Below are 26,882 nucleotides of genomic sequence, written 5' to 3' on the forward strand. Positions count from 1 at the left end.
CTCTAAAAAACATTCCGTTTCAATAAAACTTTAAATGTTGCATTATTAAGCAACTGTTGTTGTATAGCATTGCAATAAAGATTTGTCAACAATTTTATGGTTATGACGGGGCAAATTTTTGAGCTACTACATATAATTATTATTTTTTGTTTGTGTTTAGTAAGAAAATTATTAACAAGGTTTCACTTTTCATCAGGGAACGGAGGGCATAAAGAGAATAGGAATACTAAATGTCAAGCAAAGAAATAGTGCTTAATAATAATTTACATAAACATAGACATTTCCGTCATTTTAAGAAAATACACAAACATCATACATATGCATGGATGGGATGGGCATACAGTGTATGCCATACACATGCTAGCGTACATACAGTGAGTGTCATAAATATTCGGTTTGTTATTTCGACAGTAATAAGATGGGGGGTGAAAGATACCAAGCTACGGCCCTGACCGACTTTAACATGGCAAATCCCAGAACTTATCTTGGTCCCTCTTTTATCTCTAATGGTCACTGCATTGCTTACCATAGGCAGACCTATTGCGTTATATGTGGTCAATAATGTTGCTTTATCTGCACCCCGAATGCTGTCGGATCAGTCAGCGTAATATCACCAAACGTCCTATCTTCTTTTCTCCAGGGTTCGAGATGGTCTTAACCGTTGCCACAATTCACTTATTCGGGCTCCAATGTTGCCACTATTCAGATGATTTAACCACTTGTTCCGCTTATGCTCACCGACCAACCTGTTGACTTCCAGTGTCACGGGGATTGGCGCGACGAAGCCCCTCGCTTCTCATTTGCTAATCCCATCGCACCTGCCGGGAAATTTGGTCTCACTTTGGGTATACGACAGGCAGCTGTGTGTGGCTGCAGTAGTTATAATGTCTCGGAACCTCCTTTCCGCTACCCAAACATAAGAAGGTGTGGGCAGATCTATGAAGCGGTGATTAGTAAACTCTCTGAAACTAGGCCAATTAGCTTTCCCATGATTGATGAATGTGCGGCGTTCAGAGGTGATGTAATCTTGCGGTCTGCAGATGGAGGCAATTATGGAGAGGTTATGAAGAGAAAAACTGTGGCACTATCCGCTAATTCTGGTAGGGGCGTCCTCATTGACCATGTAGAACGTAGATCTATCAATCTGCTCAGTTAGCCCTAAATCCTTCGGGTATTTCGGAGGACCGAATGCCACAACTCATGATGACCTTCCAAAAACGGGCTAAAGTTGGACCTATAACCTGGAGTTCAGTTATTTATCTGCGGGGTATATACGTTCAGAAATTCTACGTCAGCAGTTCCACACCTGACTGCTACCATCACACATTCCATGTACGAGTCATTAGAGCCTGCCTCCAGCGAGACTGGTGCAAGGCTCTAATGACTCTGGTGCGATCCTTCCTCAGTACCATCACAACGCTTGTATGCTGCAGTTGTTGTTGATCTTTGTTTCCTGCACCGCTGCTATCATGACATTTTTCCGACTCATAAAAGGGTGTTTCTATAGACGCTTTCTGAAAGAAGGGGTGTTTCTGTAGACCCTTTCTGAAAGAAAGGATGCTTCTATAGAAACTTTCTGAATAATAGGGTGCTTCTATAGAACCTTTCTGAATAATAGGGTGCTTCTATAGAACCTTTCTGAATAATAGGGTGCTTCTATAGAACCTTTCTGAATAATAGGGTGCTTCTATAGAACCTTTCTGAATAATAGGGTGCATCTATAGAACCTTTCTGAATAATAGGGTGCTTCTTTAAACCCTTTCTGAAAGAAAAGGTGCTTCTTTAGACCCTTTCTGAAAGAAAGGGTGCTTCTATAGACCCTTTTCTAAAAGAAAGGGTGCTTCTATAGACCCTTTCTAAAAGAAAGGGTGCTTCTATAGACCCTTTTCTGAAAGAAAGGGTGCTTCTATAGACCCTTTCTAAAAGAAAGGGTGCTTCTATAGACCCTTTTCTGAAAGAAAGGGTGCTTCTTTAGACCCTTTCAAAAGGAAAGGCTGCTTCTATAGACCCTTTTCTGAAAGAAAGGGTGCTTCTTTAGACCCTTTCAAAAGGAAAGGCTGCTTCTATAGACCCTTTTCTGAAAGAAAGGGTGCTTCTACAGACCCTTTCTAAAAAAAGGGTGCTTCTACAGACCCTTTCTAAAAGAAAGGGTGCTTCTACAGACCCTTTCTAAAAGAAAGGGTGCTTCTACAGACCCTTTCTAAAAGAAAGGGTGCTTCTACAGACCCTTTCCAAAAGAAAGGGTGCTTCTACAGACCCTTTCTAAAAGAAAGGGTGCTTCTACAGACCCTTTCTAAAAGAAAGGGTGCTTCTACAGACCCTTTCTAAAAGAAAGGGTGCTTCTACAGACCCTTTCTAAAAGAAAGGGTGTTTCTACAGACCCTTTCTAAAAGAAAGGGTGCTTCTAAGACCCTTTCTAAAAGAAAGGGTGCTTCTACAGACCTTTTTTAAAAGAAAGGGTGCTTCTACAGACCTTTTCTAAAAGAAAGGGTGCTTCTACAGACCCTTTTCTGAAAGAAAGGGTGCTTATATAGACCCTTTTCTGAAAGAAAGGGTGCTTCTATAGACCCTTTTCTGAAAGAAAGGGTGCTTCTATAGACCCTTTTCTGAAAGAAAGGGTGCTTCTATAGACTCTTTTCTGAAAGAAAGGGTGCTTCTACAGACCCTTTCTAAAAGAAAGGGTGCTTCTACAGACCCTTTCTAAAAGAAAGGGTGCTTCTACAGACCCTTTCTAAAAGAAAGGGTGCTTCTACAGACCCTTTCTAAAAGAAAGGGTGCTTCTATAGACCCTTTTCTGAAAGAAAGGGTGCCTCTTTAGACCCTTTCAAAAGGAAAGGCTGCTTCTATAGACCCTTTTCTGAAAGAAAGGGTGCTTCTTTAGACCCTTTTCTGAAAGAAAGGGTGCTTCTTTAGACCCTTTCAAAAGGAAAGGGTGCTTCTTTAGACCCTTTCAAAAGGAAAGGCTGCTTCTATAGACCCTTTCTAAAAGAAAGTGTGCTTCTACCGACCCTTTCTAAAAGAAAGGGTGCTTCTACAGACCTTTTCTAAAAGAAAGGGTGCTTCTACAGACCCTTTCTAAAAGAAAGGGTGCTTCTATAGACCCTTTTCTGAAAGAAAGGGTGCTTCTATAGACCCTTTTCTGAAAGAAAGGGTGCTTCTATAGACCCTTTTCTGAAAGAAAGGGTGCTTCTATAGACCCTTTTCTGAAAAAAAGGGTGCTTCTATAGACTCTTTTCTGAAAGAAAGGGTGCTTCTATAGACTCTTTTCTGAAAGAAAGGGTGCTTCTATAGACTCTTTTCTGAAAGAAAGGGTGCTTCTATAGACTCTTTTCAGAAAGAAAGGGTGCTTCTATAGACTCTTTTCAGAAAGAAAGGGTGCTTCTACAGACCCTTTCTAAAAGAAAGGGTGCTTCTATAGACCCTTTTCTGAAAGAAAGGGTGCTTCTTTAGACACTTTCAAAAGGAAAGGCTGCTTCTATAGACCCTTTTCTGAAAAAAGGGTGCTTCTTTAGACCCTTTCAAAAGGAAAGGCTGCTTCTATAGACTCTCTTCTGAAAGAAAGGGTGCTTCTTTAGACCCTTTTCTGAAAGAAAGGGTGCTTCTACAGACCCTTTCTAAAAGAAAGGGTGCTTCTACAGACCCTTTCTAAAAGAAAGGGTGCTTCTACAGACCCTTTCTAAAAGAAAGGGTGCTTCTACAGACCCTTTCTAAAAGAAAGGGTGCTTCTACAGACCCTTTCTAAAAGAAAGGGTGCTTCTACAGACCCTTTCTAAAAGAAAGGGTGCTTCTACAGACCCTTTCTAAAAGAAAGGGTGCTTCTATAGACCCTTTTCTGAAAGAAATGGTGCTTCTATAGACCCTTTTCTGAAAGAAAGGGTGCTTCTATAGACTCTTTTCTGAAAGAAAGGGTGCTTCTATAGACTCTTTTCTGAAAGAAAGGGTGCTTCTATAGACTCTTTTCTGAAAGAAAGGGTGCTTCTATAGACTCTTTTCTGAAAGAAAGGGTGCTTCTTTAGACCCTTTCAAAAAGAAAGGGTGCTTCTTTAGACCCTTTCAAAAGGAAAGGCTGCTTCTATAGACCCTTTTCTGAAAGAAAGGGTGCTTCTTTAGACCCTTTCAAAAGGAAAGGCTGCTTCTATAGACCCTTTTCTGAAAGAAAGGGTGCTTTTTTAGACCCTTTCAAAAGGAAAGGGTGCTTCTTTAGACCCTTTCAAAAGGAAAGGCTGCTTCTATAGACCCTTTTCTGAAAGAAAGGGTGCTTCTTTAGACCCTTTTCTGAAAGAAAGGGTGCTTCTTTAGACCCTTTCAAAAGGAAAGGCTGCTTCTATAGACCCTTTTCTGAAAGAAAGGGTGCTTCTTTAGACCCTTTTCTGAAAGAAAGGGTGCTTCTTTAGACCCTTTCAAAAGGAAAGGCTGCTTCTATAGACCCTTTTCTGAAAGAAAGGGTGCTTCTTTAGACCCTTTCAAAAGGAAAGGCTGCTTCTATAGACCCTTTTCTGAAAGAAAGGGTGCTTCTTTAGACCCTTTCAAAAGGAAAGGCTGCTTCTATAGACCCTTTTCTGAAAGAAAGGGTGCTTCTTTAGACCCTTTCAAAAGGAAAGGCTGCTTCTATAGACCCTTTTCTGAAAGAAAGGGTGCTTCTTTAGACCCTTTCAAAAGGAAAGGGTGTTTCTTTAGACCCTTTCAAAAGGAAAGGCTGCTTCTATAGACCCTTTTCTGAAAGAAAGGGTGCTTCTATAGACCCTTTTCTGAAAGAAAGGGTGCTTCTACAGACCCTTTCTAAAAGAAAGGGTGCTTCTACAGACCCTTTCTAAAAGAAAGGGTGCTTCTACAGACCCTTTCTAAAAGAAAGGGTGCTCCTACAGACCCTTTCTAAAAGAAAGGGTGCTCCTACAGACCCTTTCTAAAAGAAAGGGTGCTTCTACAGACCCTTTCTAAAAGAAAGGGTGCTTCTACAGACCCTTTCTAAAAGAAAGGGTGCTTCTAAAAAAACCCTTTCTAAAAGAAAGCACACTTTCCGGCTTTGTCGGCTTTGAACTTTTGCAAGTAAAGCTGCCAACGCGCAAGTTGTACCTTCTCTATATAGAGTGCGAACATTCAAGGTGCAGATTCGCAGATCATGTTTCTGGTGGTCGTCAAGTTTAGAGGGGTTTGTTTCATTTTATTTTTTTCATAGTGCGATGTTTTTTGTATGGGTGGTTTAAAAGCCCAAAGCCCAATCCAAGTTTTAAGGTTCTTATGGGGGAACGCGCGGCTCATGTTGGCTCACTACCTTAAACGGGTGTTTAAGGCCGCTCCACCGATGATACCATGGGGAGGTCAGTGGCCAATACAGATGCAAGAGGGACCAAGATAAGCCCTGGGCTTTGTCATGTTAAAGCCGATCATCAGGGCCGTTGCTTGGTATCTGTCATCCCCTACGTCATCACCCCACAAAAATTACCAAAAACTATTTTCATTTGCATTTACCAAACCGAATATTTTTGACCCTGTCTGTATGGGTATACATACATATCTACACATGTAAATGACGCCACACATTGACCTGACCTTTTAAAAACGTGTGTATGTAGTTGGTGTGTCAGCAGTATTACTAACTAGAGCAATGATATGAAATTTAAAGACATAAGTAGACATTTTTTGTAGATATGTACAAATCGTCTTAATATAATTACACACCAAGATACCTACATATGACTATGACAATTTAATTTGACCTCCCTTTGTGAAGAAATCGTAATGAGAAAATTAAAAAAAAAAATAATAATAATATTGCAACTTGTGGCCACAGAATGGAAAATAAATAGTTTATGAAATGAGTGGTCTGAGTGGTTGGATAGATAGATTGATGGGCTGCTAGACCGACCCGTTTATCTATTGGAAAAATTCAATCGACATGTGTGGAATATTCCATTTGATTTGTGTTGTAAAATTAAATGTCAGAATTGACGAGAGAGAAGTCCGCCATAATTACTGGGAATATATAAACGTATAACACATGTAAAGGTAGGTAGGTGGTGAGGAGCCTATTTTAAATGTCATTGAATTTTAAAACAGTTTTATTGCACCGGTTTTTTGTTGATTTTATATTCTTTTTTTTTGTGTCTAATTAATAATAATTACAAACATCAGATTTATACGCATTTCAAATGATTATTCTGTTTTGATTGCAAATAACAATAATAATAATTATTATTATAACGTTAATTAATAAAACTGGCGACATGTTTGACCTGTCATCAAATCTAGCGTTTTACGACACACAAGTTCATAATAAGTATCTGATGCAGACCGAGTGTGATTCTCTAAAACGTAAAATTATTAATAAAAAGATTAAATAAATGTTGACAACACTGTTAGTGGCAGTAGAACCATGGTACAATTACCATGGATCAGCCCAGCTGATCGAATCTAAAACGTCAAAAAAACTAGGAATTCGCCATGAAAAATCAAAACAAAAAACAATATGACATCGGTAAGTAAGAGATAGCATGCCTACACTTTATAGACAAACACAAGCGAGACAACAAGAGACCATTTGGCGAAAATTTTGACAGTTTACATTACAAAAAAAGTTGCTTTGTTGTAGCAATTCGCCGATGCATCTACCTTTGTAATTGTACCATGAGTAGAACTTTACGACTACTTTTTATTGGTCGCTAACTTACCGAATATTATTGTTAATTACCGAATTATAAGCATTTTAATTTTACCGATTTTTATCGGGAACTCAAGAAATGGGTTAGAGAATCGCACTATTGGACACATACGGTCCGTTGAAAAAAGTGTAATTGATGCCGCATTAAAGTTAACTTAAAATTAACTTTTACCTTTTTTGGGACAACGCGTGTCACAAAGTGTCACAAGTGCTGAGTGCTGAGGCCTTACTTCGGAGGCTATTTTTATTTTATTTATTTCAAATATTTATTATAATACAACAAATTACAATAGAATTATATAAAAAATAGCACTTGCATCTAAAGCTATCGGCTAACAAATTTAAGGAGGCTATTTTTTACATATCTAAATGGGTGAAGTAGGAGATGAAAGATACCAAACTACGACCCTGACATGAAAAACCTCTGGTGACATTTGGTATTACCTTGGGGGCTGTCTTTAACACCCGTTAAAGGTTGTGAGCTAACATGTGCCGCGCATTAACCCATAAGAGCGTTAACAACTTTAGTTCGGCGTTGGGATAGTAAGCGACCCTTACAAAAAACATCTTACAATGAAAAGGCGAAAAAAACCCAGACCCCCGCAAAGTTTTAAGGACCATGATCTCCCAATCTACACCTGGAATGTCCGGACACTTTATAGAGAATGTGCACTTAACGCACTGGCAACGTAAAGGGCAGACATTACCGCCATACAGGTATTAGCTTTCCTATTACAACAATCTGTTCAATACAGACCTACATATGTATCTCGCTTGAGCCTGGCTCTAATGAACCGTACATGGAATGTATGGGGATAGCAGTCAGGTGATGAACTACCTAGGTATAGTTGCTGAACATATACATCCAACCGATAAATAGCTATACTCCATATTATAGGCCCAACATTAGCCCGCTATTGGAAGGTCATGACCGACTTTCATGGGGTCATGGAGGACTTTAATGCTCATAATGAGTTGTCACGTTCGGTCCTCAGAAATTAATCAGAAGATTAACGTTTTGCACGGTCAAAGAGGACGCCCCTACCAGAATTAGCGGAGACATAAGCTTTGTTCCAGAACTAAAAAGTTTTTAAAATTTTTACGACTTTTACACATTTTACCCGAAAACCCGTTCCCGTACACAAAAAAGTTGTAAAATGTTCACTTCTCTTTAAACAAAAATGGCGCTGAATGACGGTCTCTTTAAAAACTTTTTACTCGACAAATTTGAGCGTGTAAAAAATAGTAACATGGATGCCGGCGTCTGATTGGCTGCTTCGCCGACTTTGACATTTGTTCCAGCTTTTTTGACGTTTGTTCCATTTTTGCGTTCCCGAACTTTTTGAAAAAACTTTTATGTGACAACAAGTTTTATCTCTTTCTCTCTTTTACGAGTTTTACTATTAAAAAGTACGGGAACAAAGCAATAACCATCGTGTCACCTGTAGAGTTGGGCAATCTCGTTCAATTGAACGATCCGGATCACTATCTCGTTCAATGGACACCGGTAATTAATTTGACTCATTCGACTTTGAACGAGGACAGTGATCCGGATCGTTCAATTGAACGAGATTGCCCAACTCTAGTCACCTGGTCTGGCAAATGACTAACAGCGTTGTGATGGTTGCAACATACTCAGGAAGTATCGCACCAAGGGTATATTGCTGGCTAAGCAGAATGATAGCTCTACGTTGTGGACGGTCAATAAGGACGCCCCTGCCCGAGTTAAGGAAGAGAGTCACAGTTCGGCCGACATAACCATAATGTCACCTGGTTTGACAAATGACGTCACCTGGCAACCGTTTCTTTTCGGTTTGTTTCTCTTGGGTCAGACCATCTCCATTTGTCTCCATCAGTAGACAGTCGGATTTCATCGCCTCTGCACGCCGCACTTTCATCAACCATCGGAAAGCTAATTGGCCTAGTTTCAAAGAGTTCCTAATCACCGCTTCAGAGATCTGCCTAACCGTCCCTAGACATAATCACAGATGCTGCCGATCGCTATATACCGGACAGTCGACTACGCAAAGTGAGACCAAATTTTCCAGCAGAGGCGACGGGATTAGCAAATAAGTGTGATGAGCTTCGTCGTGTCAGCCTCTGTGACCCCAGAGTCAGGGAGCTGACACTGGAAGTTAACAGATTGGTCGGTGAACATAAGCGGAAAAAGTGGTTAACTCATCTGAAGAGTTGCAACATTGGAGCCGGAATAAGTGAATGCAAAGAAAGAAGATAGGACCTTAGTTCCGTTTGCCGACGCTTAGTTCCGTTTGCCGACAGTTTGGCGAGCACCCCGAGAGTGACAGGGAAAAGTAGAGAGTGCTACGTAGCATCAGATATCTTACTGCCGAGGAATGTCATCAGGAACGCTAAATCATCCAAAGTGTTGGGCGCTGATGGAATTTCCATGGTAATGCTGAAATAGCTGGATGAGCCGGCAGTCGAGTATCTTACTCAAGTTTTCAACCTATAGCTAGCCACCCACATCGTTCCCGAAGTCTGGAAAAAGGGGCAGGGTGTGATTCCGCTACTAAAGGTAGGCAAGGATGTCAGCAACGGTGAATCGTACAGGCCGATTTCGATTTTGCCGCCTGTAGCGAATATCCTTGAGGCTCTAATCCTCCTCTGCGTCATAAATAGCTATCCAGTTGTCGATCATTAGCATGGGTTCCGTAAGCAGCACAGCAAGACACTAGCGCTGTCCCCATTCTCAACATATATTTGTCGAGGACTCAACCCGAGTTGCGCCTGACTTATGAAAAGCCTTTAATACTGTCATGCACTCCTCGCTGTTTGAGGACATCGAGCAGACTACCCTCTGGCCAAGTCTGAAACGTTGGACAATCAATTATATGTGTGGACGCCAGTCGTACGTGGAGTTCAGAAACAAGAAGTCCAAGGCCCGTAGAGTGAAACAGAGATTTCTCGAAGGTGGGGTGATATCTCCGGAACTGTTTAACCTCTACCTCTCCTGTATTCCACCTCCTTAAGAATACATAAAGATCGCAACTTATGCGGATGATTGTAAAATCTTGGCGTCCTGTACCTTCCCTGATGTAATTTTTCGACGCGATGAATATGCAAATATCCCCCACTAAATCTACAGCCACTCTGTTCACCACATGGACTGATTTGAATGGTATGCTCGATGGCAGCAGAATTCCAACCACCAACTCTACCCCAAGATTGTAGGTGTCACATTCGACAGTATTTTCACGTCGTCTGCGCATGCCACAACTATCTGCGACAAGCTGTGATGCATGAACAAGCTCCTCAAGTCCCTAGCCGGCTGATAAAGAAACCTTGGGTTCAGATAAAGAAACCTTGTTGACCACATATAACGCGGTAGGTCGGTCTGTGGTAATCTTTGCGGAGCCAGTGTGGTGCGCTAATATAAGTGTGATGCTGATGGTGTGTCAGGATATGGCGAGAGCATTTTTCTAAACTTTTGGCATCCAATACTAGGGAACAAACGAAGATACCACAGATCCGCCCCAGATCCGTCATAAGAATGACATGGTGAACCCACTAAAAAGGAGTATAAATACGAGCCCCATGGCAGTACACACAGACTTCGATGGAGTCAAGAAGTGGAAAACGAAATAAAAAATGCGATAATCCAAATTAGAAACGTAAAGCAACAAATAGAGAGGAATGGAAACAGAAATCTATTCTTAGTTCGGCATACATGACAAATCTTCTGTAGAGGCTCAATTAAGTAAAGTAAGTCTTTTCTGAAAACTTTCCACAACGTAAATAATATTTGAATTCTAGAGTTCGACATGTGACAATACTGGCTGGCACATGTCTAAAGTGGATTACCGGCCTGCAACACACTTTCATTCTTCAACTTCCGTTTTCGTCCCTTCTGTTGAAACCGATAGATTAGATTATTTAATGCCTTGTTATAATTATTGTAAACAAATCAAAGTTGTTATTGTAAAAAAAATAATTTTTTAGGTTTAACTAATTAAGTGGCACTATTGTAGATTAACAATTACACAGGTTAATTGTCAATTATGTGAATTACCTATGAATTATAAATTATCTTAAGCTTTTGATTGACAATTAAATAATGAAGTCGGAAAAGAAACAAGTTTTTTTTGTTTTGTTTTCCTAGCAGTAGGAAAAAATAGATATTTAATAACATATCGATGCCTTACTTCCTCAACCTCGTATCTTAAAAAATACAACTTTTTAGGAGAGACAAAAAACAGTTTATCGTTTGATACATCGGTGTTTGGGTAAAAGTTTGAATGCAATTTTTAGGGAATTGAGTACATCTGTGTATATACGTAGGACGAATATGGTAATCTTTTTTGGTTTAAGCATGAAACGCATTTATTGAGATACGAGTTTGAGGCAGTAAATCAAATCTAATCTTTGTGGCCCATAACAGCAATATGCATTGGGAACCACCGCAGTGCAGTGGTAAGCACGTATGCCTTGCACTCAGATGGTCTGCGGTTCAATCCCTGACCATAACATCAACATTTTCGGCGTTGGCAAATCCCCTCAGTGGAATGTCAGTGTGGGAATCATAAATTTAAAAATGTAAATATTTAAGACTTTGTCTTATCGAGCTTTTTGTATTAATTAAAGATTATTATTTTATTTCATTTTCTATCAGAAGTTTCGTTGGTGTTTCCCATGGCGCAATTATCCAGGTAGTGGCATCGTAAAATTTTGAATGTGTTATATAATTACAACAAAAATAATTGTTTTATAAAGGCATTTGACATTTCATATTCGAACAGCTGGTGTGATACAACTACCTTGGTAATTGTACCATGGTGTTTCCCAACTTTTACTTAATATATATATGTCAAGTTTTTACATTTAAATTTGTTAAGTTTTTACATTTAAATTTGTCAAGTCGACAGTTAAAATTTTACGACACAAAAATTAAACTAAAATAAATGCAAAAATAATTAATATTACATAGCAGTGGGAATGATTTGGTTTTGTTTGCAAGTGAAGTTGGTCGAGTTTAGGTAGTGCCAAAGAAATTCTCGATCAGAGTGTTTCTTTGGACACTTATCTATTTGAGCGAGCAATTGGCACTTGGGTATAAAAAGTTTCTTGTTGAAAAACAAGAAACAAGGGAACTGATGAAGATCTGTGGCGAGATCTGAAACTGTAGTCTTCCCTGCCTTACCCCTTGGTAAACATCGACAATTTTCCCACTAATAAATTAAAGTTGTTTTAATGAAATATTAAAACATCGACTATGGGATTTAGCCTAACTATTTTGAAAAGCAAATTACATGTAAATATCACAGCGGTTTCTTAAAAACTAGGTATCACAGCCTGGTCAGGCAGACTTTCTTGCTTAAGTATAGGCCTTGACACATAAGAAGCATGGCATTCTTGCTTAAGTCATATCTGATAAAAGGCTACAGACCAAGTTCGACCTAATAAAAAGATTTCAGAATCACATTTGAACTTGGTCTTTAGTCATTTACCAGATATGACTTAAGCAAGAATGCCATGCTTCTTATGTGTCAAGGCCTTAATTTCTAATTTAAGAATAGGGAACGGCTAGCCAAATCCGAACTAGGTTGCCCTTTGCCTATTAGTCCTTAACCAGAAATGCCTTAAGCAACACTACTCAGTTGCTTATGTACCGGGCCACCGGGGCTGTAAGGCCAAAACTCAATTGATTTTTCTTACCTGCTTCGCTTACTTGGCTTGTCATTTCTAATAAAAGTATAAATAACGAACGAGATATATTCTAGCAAGTTTGTCACCTTGCCATTTACCATAAATAAATTAAATAAAGCAGAAAGAGTAAGCGAAGAGCTGAATGGGTTTGGCCTTTATTGGGAACATATATTATCCGTGAGTTTTGTCTCTTTGGCATTTCAACATAATGAAGAGAGCGAGAAAACTCACGGGGAACTTACAGTTTCATTTTTTGGTATATTATGACTCAAAAACAGCAATTTACATCTAATGGGTACTTTACACGATATGTTTTTTACATATGAGTTGTCACTTTTCCTATACAAAATGTATATGCAAAGTGACAACTCATATGTAAAAAACATATCGTGTAAAGTACCCATAAAGCAGCCAAGATCACCCATATACGTTAACGTGACTGCAACAACAACATATGTTCTCATTTTTTCTCTTCTGCCGTGGTTTAGCAAAGGAATGGCTCGCTCAGAGAGACTAATGAACAAAATATTTTGAGCATCAATGATCTAAAGGCTTCGACACATAAGCGAGCGAAGCTGAAGTCATTTCTGGTAAAAGACTAAGTTCGACCTAATTCAAATGTGGTTCTGACATTTCTTTATTCCTTTCCCAGAAATGACTTCAGCCAGAAAGCCTGCCGCTTAAAGGCCTGCGTACATAAGCTGCCTTGCCTGCTTACCTTACTTACTTTTGATAAAAGAATAAAAAAGAAAAGGGCAACCCAGTTCGAAATTTCCTCGGCCTTCTTTATTCTTTTATTTTTATTATGTCAAAAATGAAGCAGGAAAGCAAGGCAATCAGGCAGAACAGCTTATGTACGCAGGCCTTGAAGGCCTCGACACATAAGAAGCATGGCATTCTTGCTGAAGTCATATCTGATAAAAGACTAAAGACCAAGTTCGACCTAATGAAAAGATTTCACAATCACGTTTGAATTAGGTCGAACTTGGTCTTTAATCATTTACCAAATATGACTTCAGCCAGAAAGCCAACCGCTTATGAGTCGAGGCCTTTACAGCTGTAATAAATAAAGCCTATTCCAAGACGAATTTAAGAAGGTGATCCAAAAGGCAAATTCAGGCCGTAGTCTTCATTTGCTGTCAAAAATTTTTGCGCGAAATATCCACAAAAGGTAGAAGAAAACGGTCAAACATTCTTCGCGAAGCTTAAATAAAGATGTTGTACACAGATATTCTTAATAGAAGACAAATATTTATTATTTATTTTTTATTAAAAATATGTTTTGACAGCAAATGAAGACATCAGTTGGTATTATTGTATTACCTTCTTTCTTGCACCATGGCCTATTCTAGAAAATAAAACTCAGTAGAGAAAGGATCATAGTTGGATAGGGACGACTATATGAAGCTATCGACAACTATCGATAACTGGAAATTTTAATTTGTATATAATCTCGACAATTTACGAAAATTTTCGGTGATTTATAGAGCAAAAAAAAAATAGATGGCACGATTATTTTTTAAAAATTCAAAATCGAAAGATAGTTCGGATTAAAAACCTCTAACCTAAAATCTGCCAGTAAAAAATTTGCATCCACGGATGAAGTTAAATCAGTACAAGTGTACACTGTACAGTGCAAATGCGCATCTTTTTCTATGAATTCTCCATGAATTTTACAAGAGAGCGCACAGAAAAGAAGCACTCCATTTTGCTTTCCAGAACGCAGCTAGAAAGCACTCCATTTTGAATCCAAAGATGCAATAAAATTTCAAGCAATTTTCAGCCTTAAGGTCTGCATACATAAGCTGCCTTGCCTGCTTACCTTGCTTACTTCTGATAAAAGAATAAAAAGGAAAAGGGCAACCCAGTTCGAAATTTCCTCGGCCTTCTTTATTCTTTTATTTTTATTATGTCAAAAATGAAGCAGGAAAGCAAGGCAAACAGGCAGAGCAGCTTATGTACGCAGGCCTTTATTGAACTGCAAACATAGCTTATTTACATAAATCGAGTATTTGAGAGCTATTGAGCAAAAGAGTATACACAGATATAATTATCGTCATGTTTAATGGTACGCGAGAACAATGACGAAAACATTTGCGAGAGCAATACACTAACAATAGGTCTGTATGATAACTCAAAAGTTTTAACAAATTTGTACAAACTTTTACAAAATGCTGTTCGATTACAAACTTGTTCAGTAAAAGAGAAATGAGAATTACTTGCAAGTAGTTGCAAGAACTTTTTACTTGCGAAGTTATCGAACAGGCCCAATGACATTAATTTATTCGTTAAGCGAAGAAGAAGCATATGAGTTGAGAAATAGAGAAAGTGGCTCCTTCGAATGAAATTGGTTTAAACTCTGTAACGAAATATCGTCATAGACTAATAAATGTATGGACAGAGAAATTGTAGTGTTCTTGTTTTTTGTAGGTGTCGCCCTTACGGAAACTGCGCAGCGTTTTCACTCAATTGCACAATGTTTTGGCGTAAATTACAATATTTTGTTGAATATTTTTATATAAGGATGTAAATGCGGTCAAGATTACCTACATATTGTCTTTTACCAAAATAAATAGTTTAAAAATTTATAGTTGTTGCCATTTTAAAAATGATGTTCATATCCAACTGACTCAATTCACACTTAGTGAGAGAATTTGGGTGAGAAGATTTCTTTGTCTATACTATGAGCAAAATCGAGAGAGAGGCAAATTTAAGGGAGAATTAATATTTAATTTTTCTTGATGTTTCATTACTTATTTCAACATTTTTTAAACATTAATGTTGTCTAAAATCGTCCACAATGCAAATTATTAAAAAATATAAATAAAAAATTCCATAAGCTTTTAATTGTTTATTGTTCACAAACAACTAATGGGTACTTTACACGATATGTTTTTTGCATATGAGTTGTCACTTCTCCCATACAAAATGTATATGCAAATTTGAGTGTGTGCTAGCACACAGGCGTGCTCACCCCTGGTCTATGATATCGTTTAACACAGTCCATATTTAGTTTTGGTAATTTTCCTTGTGGCAATTGTCAGTTTGAAGCAGAGAGAGGTGAGGCATGTGGTAACCCTTTGTCTCTCAACACCCTCTCTCACCGACAAACTGACAATTGCCGCAAGGCAAATTGCCTAATGTAAATATGGACATAGGATGTAAACATTGAATATTATTATTATGGCTATATTACACCATATGATTTTTCATATGACATCAGCTGGTCTGTATATTAGTATACTCAAAGTGAATACATACATTTGAAAGAGCATATGGTGTAATATAGACATAAGTCCATATTTACATTAGGCAATTTTCCTTGCGGCAATTGTCAGTTTGTTGGTGAGAGAGGGTGTAGAGAGGCAAAGGGTTACCATATGCCTCACCTCTCTCTCCTTCAAACTGACAATTGCCCGAAGGAAAATTGCCTAATGTAAATATGGACTTAACATGAGAATGTGGGTAACATATACATGTTTAAATTAAATGAAATCATAGACTAATGAATGAATAGACAGAGAATTTGTAATGTGTTTGTTTTTTGTAGGGGTCGCCCTTACGCTCACAATATACTCCGTGTTCACTAGAGTGGTTTTAAAAAAACGATGTCGGATTTTTTATGCGGCACCCTCCTAAAATATTTAGTTTTGTTAAAAGTTAAAATTGCTAATCGGAATATGTTAACACGTGCCACTAGGGCCTCAAAGTTTCCATGGGCCCCTTATATCACGGTTACACTACAGCTTTTTGCCGGGTTAACCCACTTCATGAGGATTTATTTGCTTAATCTGATCAAATCTGACCAGATTTGCCATACAAAAATTAAATCCCATCATGACTGGGTTTATTTTAAATCCGGCACAAATCCACCAAAAATACAGTGTTGTATTCGGTATTTGTGCAAAAAAATCCAACTCTACTCAAAAAGTACCAAAAGTTGCAACTGTTTTTGCAACAGAGTTTGTCGTGTTTTACACGTTTACGATTGGTCGCATGAGATTTTATGGGGTTAATAAATATAAAGTTTTTTGGAAATCATAAAATTATTTTTTTTTTCATTAGACACTTTTTTAACAAAAAGTACGATTGATACCATAATACAAAAATGTATCCCTGTGTGTAAAATATACCAATATGAGCAAAGAGGGGACGATATCTCATACGATAAATTGTAAAAGTGTAACACACGACTTTATTAGTTATTTTGTATGTATACGTAAACAAACATCAGCTGACAGTTTATATCCTCGAAAAGCTAATAGGGCGTTTATACTATTAAAGGTTAACCCAGTGGGATTTAAAGATCCAGTGGGTTAATCTTAACCGTTTATATATGCCTTTATGAGGATATAAATGAATGACAGCTGATTTTTGTTTGTGTATACATTCAAAACATCAAATCAACTTTCATAACTTTAATTATTTATTTAAATTAAAAAACTGGAAAATACATCTTTGTGTTTATTTCAGCTTTAGTCCATATTTTGTTGTATTCAAGTATTTGAATAACAACAAAATGTTTTACAGTGGATATGAAATTGATTAGTTGCGGGCGGAGGGTAGGGAATACTATAGTTTCAGTTGTCACCAAACAACTTCATCAGTTCCCTTTTCCGCCGACTCTGTATCGATAAACAGGTCAATAAGCCCATCCAGCAAATTAAACAAAATGAGAAATTTGCTATATGGCCCTAAAACTGATTACCCTACAATTTGAGTCGAACTAAAGAATTTCATATCTACCACTGTTTTTATGTCGTCTTTGCTCTGCAAAGAATACGAACATATGAGTGTTGCTTCAATAAGCGGGGGTAAAACAACGAGAAAGTTGTTGTTTTTGCATTACGCATTGATCAACAAGGCCGTGCTGATGCCTATTATTGTTGTTGGCGTTTTTTATTGTTGGACTGCAGAATTTTACATCTTTGTGTTTATTTCAGCTTTAGTCCATATTTTGTTGTATTCAAGTATTTGAAAAACTGGAAAATAAATATATATTTGTCGGAAACGCGCCGGCTTTTGGATGTGAACATATTGCCAGTTTCCTGCACACTTGTATGCAAGATCGTATAGCGGATGAGCTGGAAAAGAAAAACAAACGAAAACGTGTTAACTGGAATTTTGAAAATTATGTGCAGGAGGTTGGTCGTGCTGGTCATTTGTTTTTGATGCTCATGGTGGTGGATTGGATAATGTTCATGAATGTGATAAATGTGTCATGTGATAAATATTGTAAAGAATCCCGCTAGAACATGTATATACAGATTTCGGCATATGTATGTAGCTATACCAAAACACCCGATGGTGATGACTATTGAAACTTTGGATATAATGGCGGTTAATATGTCCACCTTCCTTATAGTGTTACATGGAATTGGAAATCGCTGGTGTGTCCTTAACAATGCCTATATTTGCTCCGTGTCCGAACCTGCAAGAAGCTACCATTTTTTACTACGATAGCATTTTTTCCTTTATGTTATGTTGTGTATGATTCAAATTGTAATTTAAAAGCGTGCAAAGTTGTCAAACGATTTTAGTGCAATTGTACGTGTTTTTTATTCATAATAAAATGTATAATTATAATCGTCCGGATCTTAACTGGCTAACATCACTTGTGTTAACACCCATGCAGGTAACGCATCGACAACCGGTAAAACCTTTATTTCCTCATAATATGGTCCACTGGTTGAGGAGGCACCCTGATAGATACCACACAGCGGCATTCTGGCAGGTCTGTCCAGCTAAACCTTTTAATTACGCTACATATCAGGTAGCAATTTTTTGGGTGGAGATGGGGTCCCATAGATGAAGAAGCCTATATATTTTGTGATGGTTTATATAATACTTAGGAGTCGGAATAGGCAAAAACTTCTGTGAGGAAATAGTCAAGTTTTTATTCTAAAGCGAATATCCCTATCTTTAGTAAGGGATATTCCAAACAAAAGCCTGACAATTATGCAAAGTGAGTGGGCATACTACGTGGTCAAACAACGGAGATATCGCAATAATTGTTCGCATTTTTCCATGTTTTGGATTTTAAATGCAATGACGAATATTCCAGCTTTGGATGAGGACATTTCAACAAAAGTGGCCAGTATTAAAGAAAATTTCTGGGCTTTAAAATGGTCCCGATTGTGTTACTTAAAGTGGTCAAGTACTAGAGATAGAGAACAATTAAGAAAGTATCAGTCAGCTGTACCGACAGAGATATGCCCACAGCCTCGGACCTAGAGAAAAGAAGTAAACACAATATTTCTAGGTGTTTATTGAGTTTGTACCAGTTTCTCAGGAAGTATGGTCTTGCCCCCGAAAAAATTGTACCGTCGTAATTAGGGTCGCACATGTTGCGAGTCCTTAAACTGCACTCTTTACAAATTTTGTGTGGGAGGTACCCGAAAAAGGAATCCGAATTTTTCAATTTTCGTTTTTGTGATGTTTTTGTAGATTCTGAAACTACAATGTTAATAGATAAGAAAAATCCAAAAACAAGCAAAATCCTGAAAACCTAAAATAAACCTAAAAATGTGACCTTTGACCGCGATTTATTTGTAACACATCGAAATAGTCATCAGGGAAAATTCTAAGTCGATATAACAATGTCCGTCTATACGTCTGTTGAAATCAAGATTGGCTGACTTCCGTGTCGTCAGTTGCTTTGCGAAAATGCAACTAAATGTAAAAGAAATAAAAATGATACATGTTTGATTTTTACTTGCGATAAATATGTGTATTTTTGACGTTTTGAAACACGTAGCTTCGCAGTTGCTAAGTTCAACGGAGTTAAGAAACATAATACTTCGCAGATTTTCAGTCATTTGTAAAGCAACTGACGATACGGAAGTCAGCCATACAGCTCGCAATTTTTAAGATAGAGCTTTGTAATTTGGTATAGAAGTTTGTATTACTCCTAGGATGTTTGGTATTGCAAATGGGCTATATCGGTCCACGTTATGATATAGCCCCCATAGAACGGTGCCACCCGATTTTCGGTATTTTTAATGTTTTAGCTTCATTATCACATCGATATGGTTGAAATTTGTTACTTAGTGTTCGTAGGGGGTATTAAACTTTCCCCCTCTAAATTTTTCGGTAAAGGTCCACGCCTTCATGTAGCCCGGTAGAACGGTTTTACCGAAATTAAATTAGGCCATGTTTATATTATAGCCTTTTTAAATATAAGCAATGGAATTGACATTTGAAATCCAGTCGGTTTGTTAAATCCGGTTATATATAAACGTACTATCGTGGTGGAGGGTATAACAAGTTTGGCCTTTGGATTTTTCTCATCTACGAGCATTGTAGTTTCAGAATCCGCAAGTGTAAGCACCTTTCATTTAAAATTAGTTAAGGCACACCGTGTAATACGATGTACAATGTTTGCACCAAATCGGTTTGTGCCTTCGAGGGTTACCTTACGCACTACTCATTTTAATTGGCAGTGGCAGGCTTTTTGGAGCTTTTGGGCCATTACTTCTGGAAGTATGGACTTGGACCCGAAAAAATTGCCCACGTGAAGAACTTGTTGGAAAAAAGTTCAAACCGATCCGAGACGAACTTTTCCCAAATTTTGTGTGAGAAGTACACGATGTATACCGATTTAGTCCATATTCAAATCTGATCTATGTCTGTTTATGACCAATATTCAAAGTTATGACCAATTCGGTTATTCCGTTCGAGTTATCGTACGCACCATTTTTTGTGTGGAAGTTTCCCGACTAAATTTGCCCAAAATATTACGATACCGAAAATTTGAACAAAATCGTGCGCACCAACTAGACGGACATGACTAAATCAACTCCAAATAGTCTGAAAAGGATTTCGCCCAAACATACATAGGGCTCAACATCGTGGTATCTGGAATGTTTTCAATAGTTGTTGATATAGCAAATATGTTCGTTTGTTTATTATTACATTACAGAATATTCTTATTTTATTCAGTTATCTAGTCCTTGTGCCTCTGTATGTATACAGATTGGAGACACGTGAGTAGGTTTAGCTGCAAATGCAGTGTGCCGTACCATCAATTTGGGTCCAATATGAAATGACGGCATCGTTCGAATTATAAATGTACTAAAACCACACGTGCTTGCATTGATGTTCTCGCTTGTACCTTTGGATCTCTTTTTCAAGATTCTGAAGATATCTCCTACGTGTCTGGGTACGGGAAGCCCACTAGATCCACTACCCCTAGATCGTGACAATATCTTGTTCTGTAAAATCTTCGTCTTCACATGACGTTTTCCTCTTGTGTCATTAGAAAGCACCCTCTTGCAGTCCTCAGATTGACATTCTGGAAGGTTTGAATATTCTTCCACTGCGTAGCGCTAACATTTGCTTACTACGCTGGCGCCGCATAGATTACCACATTGATTTGGCCTATTGCTTTGTAAGAGGTCAACAAGGTTTGTTTGTCTGTTGCCCGCCAGCGACTTAAGAACCATCTTCCTAATTCGCAAGTGTTGCTTGCGCGAAGGACTTAAAAATTCTGTCAAACGTTACACCCAATATCTTGAAGGAGTTATTAATCACAATCAGGGACCATCGTCCAATATGTTCGGGCTCCTATTTCTGACGAGCCTGGATGGGGAAACCTTCCACTAGATCGGGACGGTGTCAATATTTCGGGGTTGTTATTGGTCAGACATCAATTTAAGAATTTTTCAGCAACGACTTACGATCGTTTCTTTCTTGTATTGTACTTTTCCTGCGAAAAAATAGAAGTGCTTATTTATTTTGTTATGCAAATACATAAATATTTATTTACTTACATCTCTTGAAATTCATCTCAAAATTTCCTCTTTTTAGAAATTTTCTTATTGCGCATTTTTGACAAATAAAAAGTAAACAAAACAAATGAAAACAAAAGCTTGCAACTTTTCGTATAATGGGAAATGAGTTGCATTTTTCAGTACAAAAACAGTGTTGTATTATATTAGTACCCGGATTTCGTACAGGATCTCAAACAAATCCGGCCATGAAAAGATTTAACTTTGTATGGTAAATCTTCATAAATATGATGAGATTATAGGGCGTTTATACTAATGAAGATTAACCCACTGGGATTAATAGATCCAGTGGGTTAACCTTTACTGTTTACATACTGCCTTTGATAAGATATAAATGACAGCTGATTTTTAGCGTATACATACATAAACATAAACAGTAAACAATGGAGTAATCATAAATAAAATTAATAATATAAATAAAAAAAGAGAGACTGGCCAACACCACTTTAAATTCGCAAAAAAATCAATATACATATAAAAAAGAGAACAACATAGTTTTATTAGCTGCCATGAAACTATTTATTAATTGGTATATTGATAGCCGGAGGCTAAATCAATTCGTCTTCAGATAAAAGATGGTGAATGAAACGGACCAGATTATGGCCGAGTACAAGGATAAACATATCATATATATTTTATGAGCTGCCAGAAAGAGAATATAACAGCGATCCTGACCAGGAAATACCAATGCAACACCAGCATTGACCACCATAAGTGTCGCCAGTTAAAGTCACAAGAAATGCAATATATTCTTGTTCACTTCATGCAAACGGTCCATGACACGACCAGGAATGTCTTGCTGATACCGGAAACAGGATTGCGGTATATAGATGAAAAATCAAATATTGTGCTAAAATTATTTTTGATATTCTGTAGAAGCGATGGTAGATATGCAGCAGAGTCAATCTCAGAAGATTTTATTGAATATACACCGCCCAGGCAAGTCCAAACTTGAACATCTACACCAACATGTCTAACAGGCAGGCTCTGATAGTTTTCATACTGAAACAGTCGCGCAGGCAGTACAGAGATACTGTGTGAATGCCGTACTTGGAGACCACCTACATTCATCGCAGCACAGGAACGCCAGCCGCCAAGGCAAACACTAGTGGTTTTAGCCCAGTTATGATATAATGCAGCCGCCGTATTGGGCCCGAATTTATGCCGCAACACATGCATTTATTTAGCAGCCCAACTAACCCCCTTCACCTGTCTCCTGATTCTTTATGGACACAACCAATCCAGGTTGCAGAAATGATACACGAATGAACATATTTACGTTTCTAAAACAAGGATATTGCAGACGAGAAGACAATAGTTCTCCTATTATCAAAACATCTTCAGATCAGAAAGTAAAGTAAATCTCGCAAAGTGGATCATGCAATAAGCAGAAAATATCAAGTTGAAACAGAAAATATCCAAAGCTAACATAAATTTAATCCGCAATAAACAATATATTTTTCTGGATTGAGCAAGATTTCCAAGAACAAAACAATTCCTTGCCAGATAAAAGTAAGATACGAGGCATCGCATGGAGTCTTGGAAGTTGATAAAGACCGGAAGATCGACATTCTTCGAAATCCATACTAACGTGGTTTCAATAATCAACGTCTGTTATATCAGCAGCTGAATCGTATCTTGATGCATTTTTCCCGTTTGCTATGAGTTAAATAATAAAGAACACAAAAATGTAGTCTCATTGAAACTTAAAACATTTATTTTGCCTTTTATTAATAACAACTAAAAAGAATCAATCTGCTTAGCAGACAGACAGTAAAAATAACAAAAGTAGTGAACGTAAATGTACCTAATTCATCAGAATTTTATAGCCCTTTTGCTGAGGAGGTATTTAAAGGAATGGACCGACATAGTGGCCGCGACCACTAGTCAATTCAGTGGGTCATCGAACAGCATTGGTATACATTTTCAAAGGATTTTGGAACAGACATTCAACTGCACTTATACACAAATGTTGACTTTTGTGGGGGATGTACCGGAAGGAGTGGACCGATATAACTCATCTTCGAACTTAAACTAAGTTTAGGAAAAATATTACGAAACCGAATTTTGGATCGAATTGGTTGATCCATTCTAGAGTTATCATGCGATCTAGCCACCCAAACAGACGGACGGATATGGCTAAATCAACTCCAAATTGTCTGAAACGGATTTCGTCCGAACATTCTTGGGAAAAGTGTATATACCGAAGAATACACCAAATTAACGAAAAATAAATCATTTCATGCACTCAATATTGCTAGCTGTCGGTTCATTATCCATCAAACTGTTCCGCAAATGTTCAAAAGCGTCTACATCCCCTATCCATGCGGGCAGAATATTACGATATGGCGTTTTCGACGTTTACAGTTTTTAGGCAGTGGGAAATCCACTTGTGGTAGGTGCCAGTTGCTGCTGCGATTTTATGGCATATATCTCTAAAAAACGAACTTAGTCCCTGTTTGCAGACTGCCATTTCGGAGTTTTTGTGATTTTGACCAAAGATTCCTTCTTGCTGTAGATATTACCTGTAATGAAATGGAAGTGCTATTTTATTTTATTACCCAAAGAAATAGTTACTTACATCTCTGCGAATAATTCTCATTTTTTTTTACTTTTTAAGAAAATATTTAACAATTTTCTTTCCTTTATTGTTTGACAATAAAACAAAATGTAAACAAACGATTTCTAAAAACACTTGCAACTTTTCGTACATTTGAAATCAGTTGCATTTTTTTGTACAAAAACAGCGCTGCATGACATCAGTATCAAGATTTCATGCAGGATCTCAAATAAATCCGGTCATGAGAAGATTTAAATTTGTATGGCAAATCTTGATAAATTTGGTCAGATTAAGCACTTAAATCGTGATAATGAAGGTTAACCCCCCAGAAAGCTCTAATATAAACAGCATATTAGGCAAACAAATCCTGATAATGAAGGTTAACCCTGTAAAAGGCTCTAATATAAACAGCATATAAGTGTAACCAGCAAAGATTAACCCACTGGGTTTAATAGATCCAGTGGGTTAACCTTCAATAGTGTAACCGGGGTATTATATAGCTAATATTAAAATCTGACCCGATTTTCAAAATTTTTTTAGGATTACTTGTTTAGCCAATACAAAGAACTGGTAAACTGTTTTCATCGATTGGACTATAAATGTGGTCTGTAGAGTGATTTTGTGAAAATTCACCTTTGGTCCCATACAAATTCTCCTTTGGCCCCATACAAATGTTAAAGAAATCGCTCTATAGACTACATTTATTGTCCAATCGATGAAAACAGTTTAGCAGTTCTTTGTAGTGGCTAAACAAGTAATCCTACAAAAAATTTCGAAAATGTGGTCAGATTTTAATATTAGCTATATAAGGGGCCCATGGAAACTTTGAGGCCCCCCCAGTGGCACGTGTTAACATATTCCGATTGAGCTCAAAGTTTGGCAATCTTATTTTTTAACATAACTAAACATTTTAGGAATGTGCCGCATAAAAAAAAATCCGACATAGATTTTTTCCCTTTGAGCTAAAACCAGCCTAGTGTTCACTCAATTGCATATTGTTTTGTTGATTTTTTATTTGAGGATGTAGATCCAGCCAATATTACCCACATATTAGTTGTGTCTTTTTACTGTTTCAGTAATAATTATTCAGTAACTTATTTTCAGCGAGTAAGAGAGATTTTACTCTTTGATACGAAAATAGAGAAAAAGGTAAAAAGACAGCATTTAGTAAACATTACCAAGTTAACAATTGATTACCAAAACAAAAACTTTGCCGTCAATGTATGAAAGAAAAACTAACTCCAAAGCAATGAAAAAGCTCTTCAATTTTAAGAAAAATAAATAAAAAATAATTAATATATTAATAAAATAATCAATTAATATTGCTGAATCGTAAAATTTATAGTATTTTTCCACAAAAATCAGATAAACATTGAGCAGCTGATCATTAACAGATGATTAAAAAACAGCTGATCGAACTTGCTAAATGTTGCTGGGACAAATTCTTATAGCAACTTTTAGCAAATTTCTCAGCACACAACTGTCAAAATTGTTCTCTCACTTCGCTCTCTTCTACAGAACTTTTGTGTAAAAAGACAGCATTTGGTAACATTTCGTAATAATTATTACAAATTATCACGTAAAAAGACACATCTATTGTCTTTTACCATCGTAGATAGTTTAAAAATGCATAGTTATTGTCATTTTAAAAATTGAGTACCTCGTCAACTGACTCATTTCTCACTCAATCAGAGAATTTGACTTTAGTTTGTATTTTTTTAGTTTATAACAAATTCTTTGAAATTTATACACTCTTGTTTGTCTTTTGAAGAAATTTGTCGCTGCTTATAGGGATCAACCAACTGCTTTTTAAATTTATCGAACGGAGTGAATTTTTCATAACTCCGTATGGACTGCATCATGGTGGAATAACAAGGTCCCAGCAAAAAAATTTGGAAGTTGTGCATGTGGAGTTATGATTTCACAACATCCTTCGATGCAGTCCACACGGAGTTATGAAAAATGCACTCCGTTGGATACAGTTTATAAGCAGTTGCTTTAGAGATCCCTACAAGAAAACAGTTGGTTGATTCCTACCCGCCGCTGGCGAAATCATTTATTCTAAAAATAAGAGATAGTGTATACATTTCTAAGAATTTGTTATAAAATAAAGAATTAAAAACTTAAGTTGCGAACATTTTTGCGGTAATTTACGAGACGGAAATTTTTAATGGAGTGGAGTGATGGGAAGGCAACATAAAAAACCTTTTGGATGATGAAGCAAAATCAGATGCGCTTGGATTAATTAGAGAACGGAGAAAGTAAACTCAAATGTGATTGAATTTAATGGAAACTTTTTTGTGTTTATATAATAAAGTTCTTTGTATTATTGTTTTACGCAAATAATAAATGCATTTTATTTATTCTGGGATATTTTTACGAGGGCAGTTCGGAAACTTCTTAGCCTAGCACAAAAAGCACGGTATAAACAGGAAAAAGTTAAGTGTTTTGGAAACTTCCATCTCTGTTATGAACACATGTTAAATTTTGTTTCGATCTGGCAACTCCTTCATATAGAAACAGGTGTTCAAAAAAGACGCATCCGAAATTTTTTTAAAATGGAAAAATTAGAAATGCTTGCTGTCATTAAATATTTACATAAAAAAGGTTTATCGGGACAAGAAATTCATAATGATATGGTGAATGTGTTAAGTGAAAGTGCTCCTTCATATGCAACAGTAAAAAATTGGGTTGCTGAATTTAAACGTGGTCGTACAAGCATTGAATATGAACCATGTAGTGGACGTCCAAAAACAGCAACAACAACAGAAATTGTAGCCAAAGTGCATGATATGGTATTAAATGATGGACGAATAAAAGTGCGTGAAATTGCTAATATCATGGGCATCTCAAATGATCGAGTCCATTTAATTAAAGTACAAGTTGCTTGACCACCCACCTTATTCTCCTGATTTAGCTCCCAGTGACTTTTACTTGTTCCCAAATCTAAAAAAATTCCTTGCTGGCAAGCGTTTAACCTCAAATGAAGATGCAATTACAGTTGTAAACCATTATTTTGAAGACCTTGAGGAAAACTATTTTAATCAAGGGATAGAATTGCTAGAAAAGCGTTGGACTAAGTGTATTGAAGTTTCAGGAGATTGTATTGAAAAATAAAAATATTGTTGTTGGCGTTTTTTATTGTTGGACTGCAGAATTTTACATCTTTGTGTTTATTTCAGCTTTAGTCCATATTTTGTTGTATTCAAGT

The 26,882-nt window shown here is 37.2% G+C and overlaps 1 protein-coding gene and 1 long non-coding RNA gene across 7 annotated transcripts in view; one reads left to right on the forward strand and one right to left on the reverse strand.

The window, feature by feature from the left end:
- LOC141394917 (uncharacterized) overlaps window positions 1-26,882 on the forward strand; it is a 146,027-nt gene that overhangs the window by 59,543 nt on the left and 59,602 nt on the right. The window lies entirely within an intron of this gene.
- Window positions 1-26,882, reverse strand: part of LOC141394910 (ATP-binding cassette sub-family G member 1) — a 127,228-nt gene that overhangs the window by 42,916 nt on the left and 57,430 nt on the right. Inside the window, exons 1-2 of one of the 6 annotated variants that reach the window (XM_073970073.1) lie at window positions 17,110-17,401; window positions 527-1,545 (exon numbers count right to left, since the gene is read on the reverse strand). The exons of 3 other annotated variants lie outside the window; for them this stretch is intronic. The gene's annotated coding sequence lies outside the window, so the exon portion shown is untranslated. Of the gene's footprint in view, window positions 1-526; window positions 1,546-17,109; window positions 17,402-26,882 lie in introns of those variants that run through there. 2 more of the 6 variants (XM_073970074.1, XM_073970075.1) reach the window with 2 other exon arrangements.

Source organism: Musca autumnalis, unplaced genomic scaffold, assembly GCF_047663935.1.
Source record: "Musca autumnalis isolate F117 unplaced genomic scaffold, ASM4766393v1 scaffold_2, whole genome shotgun sequence".
In the NCBI taxonomy this organism is placed as follows: Eukaryota; Metazoa; Arthropoda; class Insecta; order Diptera; family Muscidae; genus Musca; species Musca autumnalis.